Source organism: Heterocephalus glaber, unplaced genomic scaffold (genome assembly GCF_053883595.1).
Source record: "Heterocephalus glaber isolate CG9 unplaced genomic scaffold, H.glaber_assembly_v1.0 deba00001463, whole genome shotgun sequence".
In the NCBI taxonomy this organism is placed as follows: Eukaryota; Metazoa; Chordata; class Mammalia; order Rodentia; family Bathyergidae; genus Heterocephalus; species Heterocephalus glaber.
Window position 1 is genome coordinate 11489715 of NW_028258310.1, and position 7667 is coordinate 11497381.

Below are 7667 nucleotides of genomic sequence, written 5' to 3' on the forward strand. Positions count from 1 at the left end.
TCGGGACCTTTCGCTTTCGAGGCAGGCTGTGGAACCACTGAGCTAAATCCCCAGCCCTGTCTCACCTATTTTAATACTGGTATATTCTGCATCACATTATACAAATACATGTATAGAAACTTAAAAGATCATAAATTTCCTACAAGGAAACATTATTTATTATATATCATTGATGTGTATTTGCAAAACATTTTAACACTGGAAACATTAGAAGTTTTAAGATTGGGCATGGGAAAAAATTTAGACTCTACTACAGTGCTGCTGGCGTACTTCTACACAAGGCCTCTTAGTGTCATCAATCAATTGGAGGTAGGAGTTTATCAGTGAATTGCTTGACGTCCATCATTTCCTGTTGACATGAACTATGCATCATGCTTTCATAGGTTTTGAAGGTTACATTGGCTGGATTTACCAATGATTTTAGTTTTTTAACAGTAAGGGAACCAAACATTAGGGGAACTAAAGGGTCTCAAACTCTATGGCACTGGAGAATAGAAATAACTTTGTTAACACCACTGATAGGACCCTGTGGAAATGAAGACCGAAGTGGAAGCCAGCAACTAAGTGCAGTGACACCCACCAGTTTCTGCTGTGTGGTTAGAGCAGTGTATAAAGATAAAGCTCCTCCCTGAGAAAATCCTCCCCAAATAATTCTGTTAGAAGGATTGCCATTCTTCACCTCTTGCTCTATTAAAGCTTTTACATTTTCTGCTGCCTGTTTAATTCCAGATTCATCCTCCTGAGAATCTGGTGAAAGCCCAATGATATCAAACCAAGAAGGCATAGCCATGTTCATATTTAATGTTACAGGCATAACTGGCTCATGTGGGCAGATATATTTGATATGTGAACTTCTGATACCTGCAAAGGCTTCTGCCCATCCATGCACAGTATCTCCCAATCCATGAAGGAAAATAACCGCGGCGGTGGCTTTCCGGGCGGTGGGCACGATGGCTGGCATCGGAGCAGACATATTATTGTCGCACATCCACCGGTCGGAGGACAGCGCGTCGGAAGCGGAAGGGAGAGCGTGGCAGCCCAAGGGCGTCAGAGCAGCGAGTCCCGGCCCGCCTCACGGGACGCGCGCTCGGGCGCGTGCCGCCTCTATTCTTTTTAATCTGTGTCCTTTCTAGATTTATTAATCATGTCTTGCACTATGGGCACAATCTCTGCTGTTATCTGAGAAATTATTTCTGATTTCATTTTTTCTGGATCCTCTTTTGTAGCCAGTTCAGGGAGTTCAGGTGGCTGAGTATCAGAGTGTTCCATCTCATTTCCCTTTGGAGTTGCTTTAGGTGATCTGGAAGTCTGGTTTTGAGGGTTTTTTTTTTTAATGTGTCTTCTCACTTCAGCGGGGGGTGGTGGTGGTGGTGGTGTGTTGTTTGTGCCCACAGGGCTCACCTCCTCTGTGTTGGGTGGGCTCTGTTCTTTGGTGCTGGGGATGGTGGTATGTCGGTCTGGAAGGCTCACCTCCTCCTTGGCACTGGGGGTGGCTCAATTTGAAGATTTTAGATAAAGGTATATATTTGTTAAATTACTTCTCTAGTTAAAATATAGAACAACTTTATTACCCTAGAAAGGTCCTTTGTGATCCTATGCTGTTACTTCCCACATCCACCTGCAGCCACAGGCAATAGTTGATTTGCTCTCTGTTACTATAGACTGGTTGAATTCTTCTGGAACATTCTCTGTGTTCTTCTTCTTCTTCTTCTTTTTTTTTTTTGTATTAAATTCTTTTATTGGTACATTGTAGGTATACAACACAATTACATTTCTCTTGATACCTGGCTGCCCTTGCTGTCATAGTGGTTTGAGATTCACACACAGTCTGTGTATACCAAAATTAAATATCCTTTTAATTGCCTTTATGTGTAGCACAATTTGTTTATTTGTTCTCCTGTTGATGGACATCTGTCTGGGGTCCATTTAGTTTTTGGCTACCTGACTGAAGCTTTCTGAATATTCATGTACAAATCTTTGGACAAATATTTTCATTCGGGTAAATGATATTTTCATTCAGGTAAATGATTTGGGTAAATAATTTCATTCGGGTAAATACCTAGTAGTAGAATTGTTCGGTCAATGGTGAAAATCATGTTTAACCTTATGAGAAGCCAACATTAATCCACAGGCCATATTCTTTTTTTATGGGAATCACATGACTTAAAATTGTATCTCAGTTCCAATTAATCTGGAGAACAGCTGAATTTCATGTGGAATTTTTTACCTTAAGATCGCGACCTAAGTGATGTTAAAACCTGTTGTGAATTGTGGTTTGAAAATATTTTAAAATACTGATGTTTGAAAAAGATTTGCATTAGAAAATAAACGTATATACAGAATGGACTCAAAGCTATCTTTATAAAATACATATTTTCACTCACATTTAATAACTGGTGTTTATTGCTACAACTTGTTACAAGTGGACATAGCAGTTAGCATCCAGTTTTGGCTGTGAATAACAAAGATACAAAGGAAGAGTGGCTTAAATTTTCCATGGAAGCAATTAGTTCATGGATATTATGGAGTCTCCATAGTGGGATCCAGGCTTCTTCAACTCACAGTCCACCACTCCTAGAAGGAACTCATGTCCTCCTCATCCAGGATGGAAAGCTAAGCATTACATCCACAATTTAGACAGTAGCATGGAGGAGGGAAAGAAAGGATATTCCCCTTAAGAATACCGGAATTTGACTTTACTACTTTTGCTTACATCTCAATGGTAGGATGTTAGTCACATGGCAGAGGTTGCCTATAGAAAATCCTGGGAAATATAGTCCCATTGTAACCTAAAATTTGGTGGGAATATTACTGAAGAACTAAGAATAGGTATGGGGGAGAAGAAACAATTTCTTTCTTTCTTTTTGGTTCCGGGCATCAAACTCGGGTCCTTGTGCTTGCACAGCATGTGGCAAAATCACTGAGCTAAATCCCCAGCCTAACAATTTCTGTTATATCAGCCTTCTTGAAGTTTTATTGATAGCTATTCACAAACGGTGTGAGTTCCTTACCATCTCCAGAATTTTGGTGGCTAATAATCCCAGCAAGAATGGGCTATGCTTGGAAAGAGTGTCTTGTATATGATATTGAAAAATAAGTTCAGAATTTTTACTCTGACATTCCAATTCCTCTGCAACATGGACACAGTTACTTTTCCAAACTCTTTACACTCTACAACCATTCTTGAGGGCTTTATTTTAGCTAAATGTCACTAAACTCTAAATTTCTTCCCTCTCTGTCATTTGTCATGCTTGCCCCTTCACTTGGAAATCTTCTGTGGGTTCCTGGAACATGGGCTCCTTCCCCAGCAAAGGGCTCTGCCACCTCTTCTCTCAGAGATAATGTTTTCCAGTCAATTTTATACAGTCCTCTCCTTTTTGTCATTTAGATCTCAGTTCAACTATGAAATGCTCAGAGAAGTCTTCTTAGATCAACTTCTAACACTGTATCTTCATCATGTTCCTACCCCCCATCGTATTACCCTACTTTTTTTTTCGTAGTATTGCTCTTATGTGAAAATAATCTTGGTTTTTTTTTTTTTTTTTTATTCCAGGGACTCACCAGATTGAATGTCATGTGGAATTCTCTACCCACTTCTGCATCTTTACCTTAGAATGCTCTAGAAAAGCTAAAGCCTGTTGGCTTGCTTGCTGATGCATCCTTAGGTTAATATCTCATGCTAGAGTCTCATGTGACACTGTTTAAATTAAGAAATAATAGAACACCCATTTCTCCCTCTCTAACCCTATTTGTGATCTTGTCAGCCCTTACTCTCAATTTACTCAATGAAGTGTGTTTTGATTCTTTCCCCCTGTTGTGTCATGCTTGCTTTTCATCAATCAAGTTGGAACTTAAATAGCACTTCCTTGGAGAGGTCATGACTGTTGTCTCTAGGTCATACAGATGTTCCATTTCTTTATTAGAGAAACCATGCTTATTTTTTCCTAAGATCCTCTTCATGACTTGCATTTTCTATTTACCTAAATGTACATTTATTTTTTGTCTTTCTTTCTTCTCACTAGAAGTCAGGCTGCAGAGATGAGGTCGAGCTGCCTGGCCTACCCACATACCTTGGGCCCAGCCTGGTGTCTGTATATTGTAGGTAAGCTGATGAAGGCTGGACACCTTCTGTCTGTACCACTGATCTGGAGATTAGTGATCTTCTAGCATTATCACCAGCTGTTTTCTAGTCTCACTAAATTCAGCACCTAGATGTCCTGTCCCACTCTTTTGTAAGCTTCTTGGAAACAGGGACCCTTTGCCTTTCTCTGGTCCAAAACACTGGATTCTTTCAGTCCAGTTTTCTGACTATATCTCAGGAATGTTAACAAGCATTGCAAGAAAACTGGATTCTATGATAAAAAGTTTGCTTAGGACAGGGTTAAACTTAAATCATTTTGTTTTGTTTTCAACCACAAAAATTTATGAGGATTTTAATAGCTATTGCAGACTATAAATCTCAAGAGGGGAGGCAAAGTAGCATTGCTCAAACTTATTTGGACATTGAATCTATTATTCTCTTCAGAAATTCATTTTAGGTATTTTGAGTGTTCCATATACCTATTTTCTTTCTCTGTAGTTATTCCTTGTTTACTCTTCTGACTTATTATTTCTTCCAACTTCTTTCCAATCAAGCCCCCCCCCCCCCGATTCTTTTATTGGTACATTTTAGGTATATAATACATTGGGTACTTGTATCTTTCCATGATATATCTTGGTTCATGTTTTTTCCCCACTTTCTGTCCTCCTTTCACACCCTCCACCCTTCCCTATTTACAAAGACTTTGTTTCCATTTTTTCCTTTTCTCAAAATTTTTCCTTTCCCTTCTTTTCTTTCCCCTACCCCTCCCACTTCCCCTACCACTTTGGACCTTTTCTTCCTATTTCACATTATCAGTTATTCATTTTAGTCATTATTTACACTTTCAGTTTCTCACACCAGAGAAACTACTCTGTATTTACACATGTGTGTCCTATTTATTTCACTTAGGAGTATGTCCTCAATGTGCATCCATTTAGCTGTAAATGTCTCTAGTTTCTTATTCTTTATGGCTGAGCAGTACTCCATTTTATAAAAAAACCCCACATCTTCTTTATCCAGTTTCCACTTGATCAGCACTGGGGCTGTTTCCAAACTTTTGCTATTATGAACTGTGCCACTATAAACATGAGTGTACATATATAGCTGTGGTATGATTCTTTTAATTCTTTTGGGAAGATACACAGCAGGGGAATAGCTGGGTCAAATGGGACCGCTAGTCCTGGTTCTTTGAGGTATCTCCATTCTGATTTGCACAGCGGTTGCACCAGTCTACACCCCCCCAACAATGGAAAGGGTTCCTTTCTACCCACAACCACTCCAACATTTGTTATTGGTTGATTTCTTGATAGCAGCCATTCTTTCTGGGGTGAGGTGGAATCTCAGTGTTGTTTTCATCTGCATCTCTCAAATGACCAGTGATGTTGAACGTTTTTTCATATGTTTATTTGCTTTCACTTCTTTGTCTGAGAAATGTCTGTTCATTTCAGATGCCCATTTTTGAACTGGGTCTTTAGATTTGGGGGGTCTGATTTTTCTAAGTTGTTTGTATATTCTTGATAGTAGTTCTTTGTCTGAGGTATAGCTGCAAAAATTTTTTTTCCACATTGTAGGTTGTCTCTTAGCTCTGTTGGTAGTTTCTCTTGCAGTGCAGATGCTTTTTAATAAGATGAGATCCCAGTTGTTGATTCTTTGTGATAGTTCCCATGCTACTGAGGATTTGTTCATTAAGTCTTTTCCTATGCCAATGTCTTCAAGAATTTTACCTAACTTATTATCCAGCAAGTTTAGTTTTTCTGTTTTAATATTTAGACCTTTAATCCATTTTGATCTTAGTTTAGTGCATGGTGATGGGTATGGGTCTAGTTTTAATCTTTGGCAGGTTGAAATCCAGTTTTTCCAACAACAATTATTAAAGAGGCTATCTTTCCTCCAGTGAGGATGGTTGGCTCCTTTGTCAAAGGTGAGGTGGCTGAGTATGACTGGAATTGTTTCTGGATCTTCTAATCTATTCCACTGATTCTCGGGTCTGTTTCTTTGCCAGTACCATGCTGCTTTTATCACAGTAGCTGTGTAGTGTAGTTTCAAGTTGGGGATTGTGATACCCCCTGCCATGTCTCTGTTGCCTAGAATTGCTTTTGCTATTCTAGGTCTCTTCTTGTTCCAAATTAATTTTTTGATTGTTTTCTGTAGTTCTGTGAAATATATTGTTGGAATTTCAATCAGAATTGCATTAAATCTATATAGCAGTTTTGGAAGTATGGCCATTTTCACTATATTGGTTCACTATATTGAGCAATGGATGTCTTTCCATTTTCTTATATCCACTTCGATCTCTTTTTTCAGAGTGCTGTAGTTTTCAGTGTAGAGGTCTTTTGCTTCCTTTGTTAGATTGACTCCTAGGTATTTCATTTTTGGGGGATGCTATTGTGAAAAGATTTGTTTTCCTAATTTCTCTCTCAGTGAGTCTGTTATTTGTGTACAAGAAGGATATTGTTTTTTGAGTGTTGACCTTGTGTCCAGCTACTCTAGTGAAACTGTCAATTAGGTCTAGAAGTCTTTTGGCAGAGTTTTTTGGGTCTTCTATGTAAAGTATCATATCATTAGCAAATAATGACAGTTTAACTTCTTCCTTTCCTATCTTTATTCCTTTTATTTCTTTCTCTTGTCTAATTGCTGTGGCTAATGTTTCCAGAACTATATTGAACAGGACTGGTGATAGTGGAAATCTTTGTCTTATTCCTGATTTTAGTGTGAAGGATTTCAGTTTTTGACCATTTACTATGATGTTGGCTGTTGGTTTTTCATAGATAGCCTTAATCGGGTTGAGATAAAGACCTTCTATTCCAATTTTCTGTAGGGTTTTTATCATGAATGGGTGTTGGATTTTGTCGAATGATCTTTCTCCATCTATTTAGATGATCATATGTTTTTTGCCCTTGGCTCTATTGATATAGTGTATTACATTAGTTGTTTTACATATGTTGAACCATCCTTGCATCCCTGGGATAAATCCATCCAACTTGGTCAGGGTGTTTGATCTGCTTGATGAACCTCTGTATTCTGTTTGCCAGTATCTTGTTGAGGTTTTTGCATCTATGTTCATTAGGAAGATTGGCCTGTAATTCTCTTTTTTGGTTGGGTCTTTTCCTGGTTTTGGAATCAAAGTAACACTTGCTTCCAGGAATGAATTTGGAAATATTGCTTTTCTTTCAATTTCACTGAAGAGTTTAAAGAGTCATGGGGATAGTTCTTCTCTAAAAGTCTTGTAGAATTCAGCAGTGAAGCTATCAGGACCTGTGCTTTTCTTTGTTGGTAAATTTTTAATTACATTTTCAATTTCACTGGTTGTAATTGCAGAGTTTAGAATTTTTATGTCTTCTTCATTTAACTTTGGCAATTTGTATGTGTCTAGGAATCTATCCCTTTCTTCTGTGTTTTCCATTTTATTAGAGTACAGGTACTTGAAGTAGGTATTTATGGTCTTCTGGATTTTGGCTGGATCTGTTGTGACTTCACCTTTTTCATTCTTAATTGCATGGATTTGAGCCTTTTCTTTCCTTTTTTTTTGATAAAGTTGGCTAAGGGTTTATTGATTTTATTTATTCTTTCAAAAAACCAACTCTTC

The 7667-nt window shown here is 38.2% G+C and overlaps 1 pseudogene; it reads right to left on the bottom strand.

Moving 5' to 3' along the window:
- Positions 1 to 228: 228 nt before the first annotated feature.
- Positions 229 to 1011, bottom strand: LOC101709294 (acyl-protein thioesterase 1 pseudogene; annotated as a pseudogene).
- Between the last annotated feature and the right edge of the window lie 6656 nt (positions 1012 to 7667).